This window comes from Falco biarmicus, chromosome 5 (assembly GCF_023638135.1).
Source record: "Falco biarmicus isolate bFalBia1 chromosome 5, bFalBia1.pri, whole genome shotgun sequence".
In the NCBI taxonomy this organism is placed as follows: Eukaryota; Metazoa; Chordata; class Aves; order Falconiformes; family Falconidae; genus Falco; species Falco biarmicus.
Genome location: NC_079292.1, coordinates 1347751 through 1361705, shown reverse-complemented (window position 1 = coordinate 1361705; position 13955 = coordinate 1347751). Strand labels below are relative to the sequence as shown.

The window sequence follows — 13955 nt, the reverse complement described above, 5'->3', positions numbered from 1 at the left end:
TGCATGAGGGATTAATTTGTGATTCCTGTTTCAACTAGAAAGCTTTTCATACAAGTGTGTTTCACTTTAGAACCAGTCAAGATCTAATGCATGTAGATTGTCTGTCTGCATCTCTTTGGGGATGTATTGACCTAGTTAGCTATCTAACGCAGTTTCTGGTGATCATTTCTTAAGTTTTGTCTTTGTGTTGCTTAGTATTAATTTGTAAAAAGACTGTAAGAGTGTTACTGTGTGTGTGCACTGCAGCACAGCTCACGTAAGCAGAGCAAAGGAACAGGTTCCATTGATGGTTTGGGGTTTGTAAAACACTTCAGGAAAGTATTACAGCACCCTAAGCTTGAGAGGGCACCAGTCAAGCACCACACTGCAAATGCAACAGTAACACCAGCTGACGCAGATGTCCATGACAGCCTCCACCCTGCCTGCGTGTTTTAGAATCATGTGAGACCTACAGGCCACAGAAGAATCTTCCTCACAAGCATCTAGAATCCCACCGCAAGGCAGCGATAATTTGTTGTTGTTTTACGTGCACAGAAATCACTCAGACCAACCTCCAAACAAGGCTATTCAAGAGAATATTACCCTGGGTGAATATGCAAGGAGCAAGGTCCTTAAGCCATGGAGTAACAGCCTGAACACTTGCTTGGTTTAGCAGCACCCACTTGGGTACATGTGACAGAAGTGTCAGTACTAAGCCAGCTTTGTCAGCATCCACGCTTGGAGCTTCTGAAGAGCTTCCACCCACGGCCGGCACACACCCTCTGCCCCCACCTCAAGGTGCGCATACACACTCATGTACTTTAGCAAAAAATTTTGAAGATGGTCTAGTACTGCCAGGGGTAGTTGTGGGAGCTGAATCCCATCACAAGTTTCATGCAACCCTTGGAAAATTCCTTTGGTGCAAAGCCCCTGCCTGTTCACTCTCTAGAGTAGTATTAGTAGGACTTCATTGCATTAAGGATTTTGAAAATGCCATAATTCAGAAATCAAGAGGTGCATGCTTTTTATACAGAGGCATTTCCTAATCAGATTGCAAAACAACAAATACTTTTCCTGAAAAATGCTGAAGAACTTCGTTAACAGGAGGCAAATCCTACAAAATAAATAAATAAATAAATAAATTAGTTGCTATCAACTTTTGGAACATTTAGTTATTACCTAAAAAAAACCCCAAAAACCAAAAACCCAAAAAAACCCCAAACACCACAAAACACATCTACATGAATAAGATCATCTGCTGAAAAGCTGAAAAACCCCTCAGATTTAAAAAAAAAAAAAAGTTACAGAATTACAACCATCACTTATGCTCCAAACTGTAGTTAATCTATGGGCTGAGCTTAAGTATGCATAATATAATAAAACCACGCATGGGGAGACCTGACAATTTCATGGATGATAACTCCAGAGTCATCAAAAGATGTACTTGGGTAAAATATCATATGTGCTCGTCGTGCTCTTCTACTCTTGCTGACCTTTGCTCTTGGCTACTGCTGGTTCAAGATTGGGCTAATGGGATACTTGAACAAATACATAAGCAGAATTACAGGCAATTCTAATACTTTCATTTCCATAAATGTGTGAATGCATGTCTTCACTTCTGCATGTCCTAACATTACTGCTGAATGCTCTTTCAGTGCTACCGACACATACATTTTGTTAATTAAAAAAAATCATGCAACTATCTGTCTGCAGTCACTTGAGTCCATACATTAGTAAATGAGACAGGATAGTCCTCTAGCAGCTGATTTACTACCACTAGAAGATGCCGTGTAACAGTGAATCACAAATGGTATAAGTATATTTCATAGGTGACACATACATAGTATGTGAATTATACTGTTTCTCAGAAAGGTGCTGTAATCAAAGACTTGATAGCTTGGGTCTATTCTCAATTATACCAGAAATTAAATCACACTGCTTCAGCTATTCTTTCTGTAAAATAGCAGGTTGATCTTGATCTCTCATCAATGAGCTGCATAAGGACCACTACCAATAGGCTACCCAGTACCTAGAATCTCAGTAGTGGAAGACTTGTAAGAGGAACTGAAGCCGTTATTTCCAGTCCATTTCATACAGCCCTGTGCAAAATACTTCAAATGGAGGAAAAGAGGAGAAAGTGGTTTGCTTGAGCTTTTAAGAAGTTTGGCTCCATGCTGTGCTTCCCAACAGTTTGAGAACACAGTGTAATTTTTACAGTTCAACAATAAGTGCTTTTTTTTAATGAAGAAGAAAAGGCAAAATTTTCTTGTTTTCCAATCACAACTAGCCCATAATTACAAGTTACTTTACAAAGCACATAAGAAGTTTGCTGATGTATTATCACAGGAGTGGTTCAGTTACTGTAGTAACAGATATTCTTGCATGTTTTCTCTAAGAAATACAACAAACACAGGAAAAATATATACAACCCTTACAGGCTACACCTGCTGTTCTCTGGTCTAGCTACACAGAAGAATGAATCACTGAAAACAAAAAATCATGTAAACGCTCCCTAAAGACAAATAAGAGTCTGCAATTCATGTAGAAATTCATGAAGTCTTTTTGTTGAAAGATTTCAACAAGAGCTTTGAAAGTGATAACTTCAAGTATACAAGTAAACCACTTGCAAAATTTTTTTCCAATTGAACAAGTACATTTAAAACTTCCTTGAACTAATTTAAGCTTTAAATCCAAGTTTATTCTAAATTGTGGATATAATGCACTTCTAAAACTCAGGCCCTAAAGGCAACTTACATTGTAAAAACAGTTTAAACATCATTCAAGGTTTATATTCTCAATAGAACTCAAACTGTAGATGATACTTTTTCTTTTTGTAGCCATATCAACTACCATAAGCTGCTGAAAAAAATCCTGAAAAAAACTACTGTGCTTATCACCATAGGAACAAAGTGCTGCACTTTTGAGAATGATATCTTACAGGATTTACACAAAATTGATTAGTGGTTTTCAATGGTCACGTCTTACGATTGGGACTCACATATTTTGTCCAATATAACACTAATGTCTCAATATTGTTATTACAAAATGTAAGCAAAAATTACATCTAATACCACTATCAGTATAAAACAATATTCCAATCTGCAAAATCATTAAGAGTATAGATGGGAAATTTTATCACTAAAAAAAATTTAATACATGTAAGAATAGCAACAGGAAGAAAAGAAGATTGTTTGAAATTATCCAAGTCATGATAAAAGAAAACTGCTGAGCTGAAACTGAACACTGCTCTTCAGATTCATAAGGTTCCAAAATACAAGGTGGGAAAAGGCATATAACAGGTTCTGTAGGTTAATTTCTCTCTGCTGGAGTTAGAGAAAAAAGGAACAGGAGTTTATCAGCATGGCAGAAGACTGCAAGCTTATTAAAACTACATTTCAAAATAACTCTCAGTTGATTTTGAAAACCAGTTTCCGCTGATAAGAAGAAAAAATTATCCACTCAAAGCATATTAGGAGCCCTTATTTTGAAGTATTTTTGTGATGTAGTATCTCCTAACATACCGATTATAAAATGTACAGTCTAGTAAAATGCAGCTGCACCAATGAAAGACCTGTGAATGTTTTCCAGAATTCACATTTTTAATGGATCTGCCTGCACCTGAATAGAGAATATACTGACCTCCATCAGTCACACTTGGGGGGTGGGGGTGGGGGGTGGGGCGTGTGTGTATGTGTGTGTGAGGCAAAGACAGCACTGTATAGACCAGCTGATATTTTGTATTTTGATCCAGGCTCACACAGCACAACAGACGACTGGCTGCAGATGGTAGGGAATGTTTCTCAGATGAGAACAGAACACTAAACTGAGTGATGACTTCTCAAATTTGTAAAATACAAATAATTTGCCTCAAAATCACTAAATAAATAATTTAAAAAATATTCCACATCCTCTGTAATGCTGTTGGGTTATGCTACAGTCAGATTCAAATATTGAATAAATTAAGCTATATTTTTAAAATGTGTCTTTCTGTTTATTTCAAGGATTTACACCTAACACAGCATGTCAAATATTTTAAATCAAAACATTATCATTATGCGGCCTTGAAGTACATATATTACTTGCAGGCACACAACATTATTCGTTAACCACCATTTGGTACATTTATACATGGATTTATATCACAAAAAAACTAGGCAGTTTTTCCCTAATAAAGCATTCAACACTAACAGCTTCGTGGGCTCCTGGCAGCTCAGATATCCGAAGCCCTTTCTTTAGGTCTCAGCTTTTCATGTCGGATGGGAGCTGGAGTACTCAAATCCCCTATCCCAGCACTACAAGCGGCAGTCAGCTGGCACAGACCGTAAGTCTTCCCATGATACTTCATCTGTCATCTGTGAAGCCGAGGAGTTAACACCTATTATCTGAATTACCAAGGACAACCAAGCGAGCCTCCACTGCGATGAGGGAAATGAGTGTGCGTCTCATAGATAATAATAGAATCTGCAAATTTAGGTTGATATTTTCACATTACATTTTCTCAAGTTATAACCTTAGGAAAATCTGGACTGTTGTTGTAAAAGATTTCTTTAAATCTGACACTACGATCAACTGAAAGATCCAGTTGCAGGCTGGGACTGGCACCACATCCAGCCAAATGAACATAAACAGTTCATTCAGGTGCCTGTTCAAGCTCTGTCTCTGTCAGGGTATGGCACAACAAATCCAAGTGTATGAGTGACCAAAAAGATACCATGTGGTGTTTAAGCATGCACACACTATGCTTAAGCAACAGCAAATTTTGGCTGCAAAACATCATTTTATATAATAAATAGGCTGTCCACACTCCCTTCTTAAACAAAACAAACAAAAAACCCCCCCCACAGATATTGAATCCTCAGGCCGCTACAGTCTATCCTACTGATTTTCGGAAGACTTGGAGACCAAAAAATGTAAACAGCTTGAAGAATATAAAGTGTGACAGATGGGGGCAGGATGATTAATTTGAGGCCACTCACTCACTAATAGGTGGTATTCGGGTATTCTATGATGGATCATTCTTCTGGGAATGTGTTTCAAAGGGATGTGAAGCTCTAAACAATCCAATCTAGAGATGAAATGGTATCTCTGACCTATCCCATTGTTACACTGCACTGTAATTAGAGTAGGATAAACACTTCTCACTATATTCAACCCTATTTATTTGTAACCTGTTATCCCTTACCCACCCCACCAACCTGGGGTTCTTTGGTAAATGCCGCTTTAATTTATCTTCTGTTACAAGACTCTCATTCCTCTTGTCTCTGACTAGTACTAAAAATAATCATCCCTTAATTAAAAAGTTAAAGTCCCAACAAAATATGAAAGATGCAAAGGTAATACAAATACAAGATTTGTATAGCATTTATATGCAGACTCCTATTTTTGCTACACACACTGAAAAGCAAGGGGGAGAAATTAAACAAGGGGAAATATAAAAAGCAGAAAGAGCTGACAATTCAAAAATTTAAGAAATTAAGTATGGGGCAATATAGATGCATTTTTCTTTAATAAAAAGCTTGTTTTCCTCTGGCTATGAAATGAACTATTCTGTAACTGCCACCTTTATTTTAGACTAGCAGAAGTCAGAACCACCTACATTTTAAATTTGCTTTTATTGCCATAGAAACGTATGTTTGCTTTAACAAAAAAGGAAGTCTCCTGGCTCATAGCCAATCGTCTACTTTTTTATATCATACACTATAGATGGCAGTTTATTCATTTATATATCCATACTTGCACTCTCTTAAGTGAGCTACATTCACCTAAGCTACAAAGAAAATCACGTGGTTTGTGTTATATAAGATAATTATACAATAGTTATATTTAAATTAAACTAGTGCAATCTACTGTGTACAAAAGGACAGAACTACTTTAAAATTATTTATGCTCTTAAATCAATTCAATTTCAAATATACTTTAGCTGACACTCACTCCAATAGTAATTTCATGTTTAAATCAGTCATACACCATTTTATTAAATATTTGCGATTAAACCTTTCCATGTGCAATAAGAGATGGCAAATAGGTCAAAACACGATGAAGAAAATGGTATATTTCTTTTCTTTATAGCCACTGATGCCAAGAAGAATGCACACAAAAACTAAAGACGTTCAGCACCGACAAAAAATCCAAATACATTCATAAAGCTTTAGTACCAGAAGAAATATTTACACTCTTTCTGCCTTTAAGTACTGTTCTACAAGGCAAAGAAGTGCCTGGAAGCCCTCGCAGCCCCAGTTCGCACAGGTTCAGGCACACGGGCACCTCATAAACGCCAACAGGTTCCCACCAGCCCCTGCCCATCACAGCAGACCAGCCAGCAGAACGAAGCTGTTACGCATTACAGCAAAGATGCTTGTTTTGTAACCTACAATAAAAACTGTCATTTCACTACAAAAGGACAGAATAAACATGTAGCCCGTTCAACTACACATATTTAAGCAGTTACAAGCAATAAAACAACTTGAACTCTCCGCAGTTTCTCAGCAGTTCCACAAGCTCCTTGCAGCCAAAGAGGGGGAAAACGGCAACATGCTAGGTCTTCAGACACGACACGCTGGTGTGAAGTCAGCTCTGTAAGGGGGTAAACTGGATGTTCACCAAGTACGGCAGGGAAAAGGAGAAATTTTTCAAGCCCTCGCAACCTTTAGTTACAGAGTAATTCTAGATGCAAATCACAATATTGGAGACAAAATTATTTATTCATTCATAAATCACCATGGCTGCACTGTGAGATACCTTACTTGGACCAGGTAAAATTTTTCATATGACTTTTGGTAAACATTTGACTATCTGTAGACAGTGAACTATACTGATTTGAAAACATTATTTCTTATTCAACAGAAATAGAAATATTCAAGTATGTGCAGAATCAGGAAAAAAAAGTTCAAACCCACTGTTATCCATAAATGCATTATTTAACTCTGCATGTTCACAGAAAAAAAAAAATATATACACAAATGGACCACTACTAGAACAGTGGAGCGACCCTTTCCTCATAGGAAAAAGACATTTAACACAGAAGTAGTTTCCTGGAGGGGGAAAGGTGCTAAAAAGTGACAAACTGCTTTTGGTGAAGGCATTGCTGTTGGTGGGTTTTCTTCTTTGTTTGCTGGGGGTGGGGGGGGTGGGGGGGGGGTGGCGCGTGTTTTTAGCAAAAGGGAAACCTGAAAGCAGAGGTGAAGAGGGACCAGTCCTACTGATTTTTTTTTAATTTTCTTATTCTGTTAATTGAGCTATTCAGAGCTTTATTTATACAGGTATTTCGAGAGTGTAATTGAAATACCATTTAATAATTGTGAGAGGCACAATTTCCAAAAAGTTTATACCAAAAATTTCAAGTTTGTAATGCATTTGTTACAGCTTCACATAGAAAAATTCCAAAGCGCTTTAACACTTCCAAAACAAACATGTCTAAGGAAACTGCAGTTCCCCCACAGACAACTGACAAGCAGAAAGTAAGTCTAATTTAATTAGATAAATTATTCATTGTGAATTACTCATGATACATTAGTTATCTTGCGCACGCACACACACACGCTTCAACCATATAAACTCTCTCTAATCTACAAGGATGCTTTTTTCCAGGAGACCAGTAATATTTTAGAATACAAAACAGTACAATAAACTTCCCAGACAGTACTTCACTTACAGAAACACCACACAAAAAGCATAACCCCGCAGATGCGTTCATTCAGATGGTAGAAGGAAAAGGTAGTGCTCACCCTTCCTATTCGGGAGTGAAACAGCACAAGGAGGAAGTTCTTTCCTAGGGACTTGACTCTATAGCAAGACTAGCACACTACTACACAGTTACTGAGCATCACTATGGCTTAAGGAGTAACATTTAAAAAAAACAAAACAAAACAAAAAAAAACCAAACAAAAAACCAAAACCAAACACAACCAACCAACCAACAAGGAAAGAAGAATGCTAACTTTTTGCTGACAAAAAAATTATGAATGGAACACAATTCTGAACTGGTCTACCGCTTGTAAAAATTACAGTCAAACAGAATAAACAAAGAAATAAACCGGTTTTTACCTCTTGGATAAAAGCACTAGATCTAAATTCATACTCCAATCCAATAGTCAACATGGAAGTAGTACACCATTTGCCATTTATTTTCAAAAAGAAGGAATCCCAACAACTTGCTTTCTTAGGATAGGGAAACCTCAAGAATATTTGTGTAAGGGAGCATTCAAAATGGACGGTTCGGGAGTCACAGCTGCAACATGTTCAGTAGTAAAACCTTGTTAAAGTATTCAAAACACAGTCCACACATGGCAGCATGCCAATTGTGATAACTTCACATTAATTGACAAGATTTACTGAAGCGTTCAGTGCACGAATACTTTGGATTAACTATCAGGAGGGATGCAAGGATAGCTGTTTATTCTGAACCAAACCCTTCAGGTTCGCGAGAAGAATAAAATGTTCTGAAAACAGCAGAGATCAAAAAAAGCCCAATGGTGTTGTTTAAAAGGCAAGAGGAGAAGATAAGTATTGGACAAAAATTAGGCAGATGATACTTTGGTGAAGGTGTCCAAGAAAAAATAAAGCCTGACTAGAGTGCAGGAGCAGAATATGGCTTTACGTAAAAAGAAGTAACTGCAATCACTGTTTAAAATCCTTTCTCCTCCCTAATGGTTTCTTCCTATTAACAAAGTACTTCAATTTAAACAGGCTATATAAACACTGTATCCACCTGACCACAGAGCCAAAGAAAATACTGCTGCTGAAGAATCATTAACATCTGATGGGTGGACCAAGTTCCACCCTTGGGCAAAACCTGTCACCTAAGAGGCAGCAGAGGAAGAGTCAGCTCTGCGCTGATACGGTTCTTACAACACCACAAAGCAAAACTAATTTAAAAAAAAAAAAAAAAAAAGGTAAGTTTTTAATTTCCATGAATATGCTGAAAAGGCTAAAATGGGACCAATAGGTAAAGTTTGCTCAGCTGCTTGCCTATGGTATTTACATATAAATATTGATATTAAAAACCTGAAATCCATTTCCATTTTAGAGTTTCCACTCATCTTCACAAGGTCAGAGAGCAAAGAAGCTGCAAGATTATCTCCAACTTTTGCCACAAAACCTGCTCTAAGAGCTAAATAATGAATCATACTACTAAGCTCAGTGAAGTGTTATAATTATTCCTCAGTGGTCTAAAAAAAATTTCCCCCTATGCCCATTAACATTTTCACACAACACTGTATACTTTGTCTGAATCCCTGCTGCATGTAAACAAGGCAGCTCAAGTGGGAGCATTCGGCTTAGAATTGTGTGTTCAGCGCAGATGCTGGATCCAGGAGGGAAATGATGAAGAACCAAGGCTTTTTTTTCCCCCCCCCCCCCTCCTTTTTTTTTAATTAACTGAGCACTTGAATATCATTAGCAGCTCTAGACATCATAATTTTATTACTTCTTAAGAACAATATACATAAATACAAAAAGTGTATCCATAATTTCAGATGAGAAACAAGTACATTAGTGTAACCACGTTAGAGAAAAACAAAGGCTCAAAGAGCGAATTTTGCTGTCAAGGCAGCGCATGCCCATCTGTTGCACAAGAGTGCGCAGGAAATTCAAAATTATATTTCCCATTTCTAACACAACCAAGCTACCACACTGCAGGCATCCCACCTCAAACTGAATCTGCTGCTCTCCAGACCACTGACTCCAAGGATTGGAGTCTTGGTTTGGTCCACTCAAACCAAAGTAGCAGGATCCTGGCGAGCATGACAGTAGCAACAAATCCTCACGCTGCAATCTGGAAGAGGTTATCACACCGCCATCGCTGGCAAGGCTGGCCCATGGCCAGATGCCTCAAGCCACCACCTAAATGTTGTAGCTTTCCTTTCAGCAGACGCATTCTGGCCTTTCACTCCTATCTCGGCGTTAGAATCCTATAACTACCCTTTACCAACATAGGCTCCTCTCACTTAGGCTCAACTCACTTCCTCGGGCTCCCTTCCCACCGTAACAAACCATGTGCATTACGGACAGTATGGAGGTGTCTCCCACCGCTTACTGTCTCTTCTGTTCCTGTACTAAGGAGCAAATCGTATTACAGTTCAGAACAGCTTTGCCTCCCAACAACGCAAGAAGCACGTCCTTCAGATCTTCCCCCGCCTTTCCCCTATTCCCAGTTTTTTCCGCTTACTTCACTCCTTTTCTATTACTGAAGTTACGCACATCCATTTTTCTTATTGTTGACCAAGGATATTTCCCCCCAAGTCCTTCAAGCTCACTTCTGCCAGGGATCTTTAGTCCAGTTTTCCTAAAAATCTCACCACATGCCACACTGGTTTTGCGTTTTTGTGCTTTTCCCCTGGACTAACTGGGAAGAAACTATTGTAAATATATACTGTTACAAATGCTGTTTAATATTTATGCTATTATACAGCAAACACTTAGTAACAGACCAAGTTATACAGCTAAGTGCTACTTCTAGAAAATCCAAGAAATGTGTCCAGCTTACTGCTTTCTAGAACTGAGCTTCCCAAAGGCATGGAAATTAGGGCCAGAAGCCAATAACTTCTAGAAACTGATCTAGCCCACGTCAGTTGGACTAGCTTGTTTAAATAAAAAAAAAAAAAAAAAAAAAAAAAAAAGGTAAGTTTTGTGTTAAAAGATACTTTTCTATAAATTTGAAGTACAGTAGCTAGCCCTAACAGACAATAAACATAGAACAGAGAGAATGGTAACACCTGAACAACCAGCCAAAAATGCCCAATTTTGGCTGTTCCTCTTAAGAAAAATAAACCATTCCAGTTAAATTTGCAGGGGTGAGGGGATTTGTTTGGTTTTTAAGAATGAGTTACAAATTCCTATTCCCCTGGACACACCTGAAACAAAAACACTATCCTTATTCACAGCCTCTCCTTCAGTCAGTTTTTGCTTTAGAAGAACCACATTCTCTCATGAAAGGATGTCAATCACTAGTCTTGAAATCTTGCAACAATTTTTTCCACTCTGAAACATGTGTTTTCACAAAACATACCTGTTTCTAAACAAAGCATAGGGAGCAGCTGAACGTTCAGTGATGCCCTAGTATTGGAGTGGAACCCAATGCTTGTGGGACTACAGGTCTGAGAACAGCAGCCTCAGCTGAAAAGCATCAGTTAAGAGTAGCTGAACATCAGCAAATTCAGCTCCAATCTGTGAATAATGTCATTTGGCTTAAAACAAAATCATTACACCCAAATCTATTTTTGAAATTACAAGAGATTAAGTCTTTTAAATTTTCTTTTCCTTTCCAGACTTCTAGCTTGAATGTTCTGTAAGTTTCAGAAGCTATGAATTAATATAAAGCTAATAATGCTGTCACTGGAAAGCTGTTTTTACTTCCAGAAACTTCATAGTGCATCTAAAGTGGGGAAAAGAAAGAAAACCAAACCAAACCAAACTGTCCTGCCTCACAGTGCTTCCCTATACCCCCCTAGAAGTTTTACAGAGTTCTGCTTTTTCCTGCCCTTCTGGACTACCATACATGAGATCTGTCTGGACTTCAGGCAAAGAAGAGTTTGTTCCAAAACACACATCTGAAGCAATCTACCTGAAATAATCTGATCTTCAGACAGGCAATTAACCACCATTTCCAGATAAATGTTCAGCTTATGTCAGCACGTCAAAAACCAAGGTGAAAGATTAAGGGATCAGTTTTGGTCACAAGCCATTGAAGCAAGGCCAACTCAAAACACCCCGCCAGGTAAACACGCTAACAACAGGATTCCTAAAGGATACAGACAATCCCAAACTCACAGTTAGATGCAAACACTGATGGTATAAGCTGAGCTCTAAGATACCAGAACAAACTATTACTTTTAATATATAGCAGTATTATTTCTATCCAAGGCAGAAAACCAATAATGTTCTTAATACACTATATTTCTCAGAGGTCATATGTGCAAGAGTAAGTCAGCCTTTTAAAAGACTTTAAGGATAAAAGGAAAAAAAATTATCTGTCTTTATCAATTGTTTAATACAGTAATTCATACTTTCAATATTCCTTGCCAAGTTTTGTAGAAGGCTTTTTCTTGTTATCTGATTGTACACTGAATTGAGTTAGTATACTTTCTGAAGATCAAATGTCTCCATGTTTTATTTGCCTGCACTGCGTGAATTTTAAGGGAGTGCTTTTTTTAATGGGCTCAACTCAAAACAAATTCTAATGGAGACATACAGAGGAAGATTTTTTTTGTTCTTAAGGGAACAGAAAAAGAAATAATTCTACACGTCAAATGGTTAAAATACAAGAATGAAATGAAGACGTTCCTTTCAGGTACCTCTTGCATTGGCCACACTTCCCATGAAATCCTAAGGCAAAACCTACCTGGAACTGACCCTGGCATTTAATATTGCCACAAGCAAGAATTTCAGGCTGACATGACTATCAACCATATTGGATTTGGGTTTTTCTTCAGCAAATCCTTAGCCCAACTCCTTTGTTTCCTGTTGCCCAAAAAGCTTCCACCGAATTTCATGGTTACAGGTAACAACAGCCACTTAATACCATAAAAGAGGAACTAACTTCAAATAAGGATTGGAGTGCCTGGAAACAGAACGATTCAGAGTTCTGCACAGCCCTACCAGAGCATCACAGTATTACCAAGGTTCATCAAGTAACCACCTGATGCCCAATAATAATAATAATAATAATAAAAAAATAATAATAATCACATCTATATCTTTATCAACACCAGGCATGTTGGGCAATGTCCTAGGATGAAAAAGACTCCCAGAGATAAGGGGAGAATAATGATTAAGAATGAAAAAACTGAAAGCTTCCAGGATCCCCCTAGAAAGACACATGTCAAATGGTTCCAGTCAAGGCGACATGCAGGAATACTAACAAGTTAAAATATTACTTAAGAAGAAAAGGTGCAAGAAAATAGAAATATACTGGGACCAGGAAGGACTAAGAGTCCAGATATCCTGCCTGATAATATCCTATTTTAACTGACAGCTAATTAGGTTTCAGCTCATAATTTTTCATGATGGTAAGGTGGTTTTACCTTTATATCATTATAGATTTATCTCCAACGGGAAAATACAAAACCTAAAAAAGATGACTGACTCACTGATCCAACAGGAAATTCAGCAAAGAAGTGAGTCAAGCCTACAGGAGTGAAAGAGTGGTATGGACACATTTTTCTTGATCTTACAGAAAAAAGCTGGCTATTACAAAAAATGTATTAAAAATAATGATAACACAAGAAAATGTCTGATCTAGAAGCAGTGCTCATTACATAACATACTGGTGCAGAGTGGTAGGCTAACCAACGTTACAGTGTAATGATCAATTTTCTAAATTACTCAGTGAAATTCACAGAAGCAGCAGAGTTCCGTGCACCACTGAGCCTCAGCAGCTTTACATGCCAGAATTACTAAGCATAACATGTGCAAAGAAGACATCTTCATCATCAGAAGTTGACACGTATACATGGGTAAGAACAGCTAATATAATGTAAAGGTCCACAGGCATAGCAAGTAAGGTCAAAAGCCTCAACCTTAATTCACAGATTAAGGAAATGTGGGGTAAATAGGACTTGGGGAGATTACACTGCTCTCCTAGTGTAATTATGATCCACGGTTACACACCTTTAATCTACACAAAAATAAATGTCTAGTCTTAATGCAAATGACGTTCATTTCATCAAGATGCTAAGATAGTACTATACTCATGACTACCGATTTCATGTGAAACACCATGCATCCTGCCACATCACAGCTCAGTACTGCTCCAAGAGGGGCATGAGGAAAAGCCATGCAAGTTTGCAGATGCTTTCACCCAGGAAGACAGTACAAACTGATACTTCTCTATGATTTGCTTTGAACGTTGGAGTGCTGTCAAATATATAGGAAATTAATGAACTATTTTAAATGTCTCCATTGGATACTATAATGATTTCTTTCCAGTCTGAAATGACCACTACACTGGCAGCTGTAAAACTTTTATAAAAGGTGTACCA

General features: G+C 37.8%; 1 protein-coding gene across 2 annotated transcripts in view; it reads right to left on the bottom strand.

The window, feature by feature from the left end:
* SLC2A13 (solute carrier family 2 member 13) overlaps positions 1 to 13955 on the bottom strand; it is a 169355-nt gene that overhangs the window by 113753 nt on the left and 41647 nt on the right. The gene's annotated exons all lie outside the window — the stretch shown is intronic.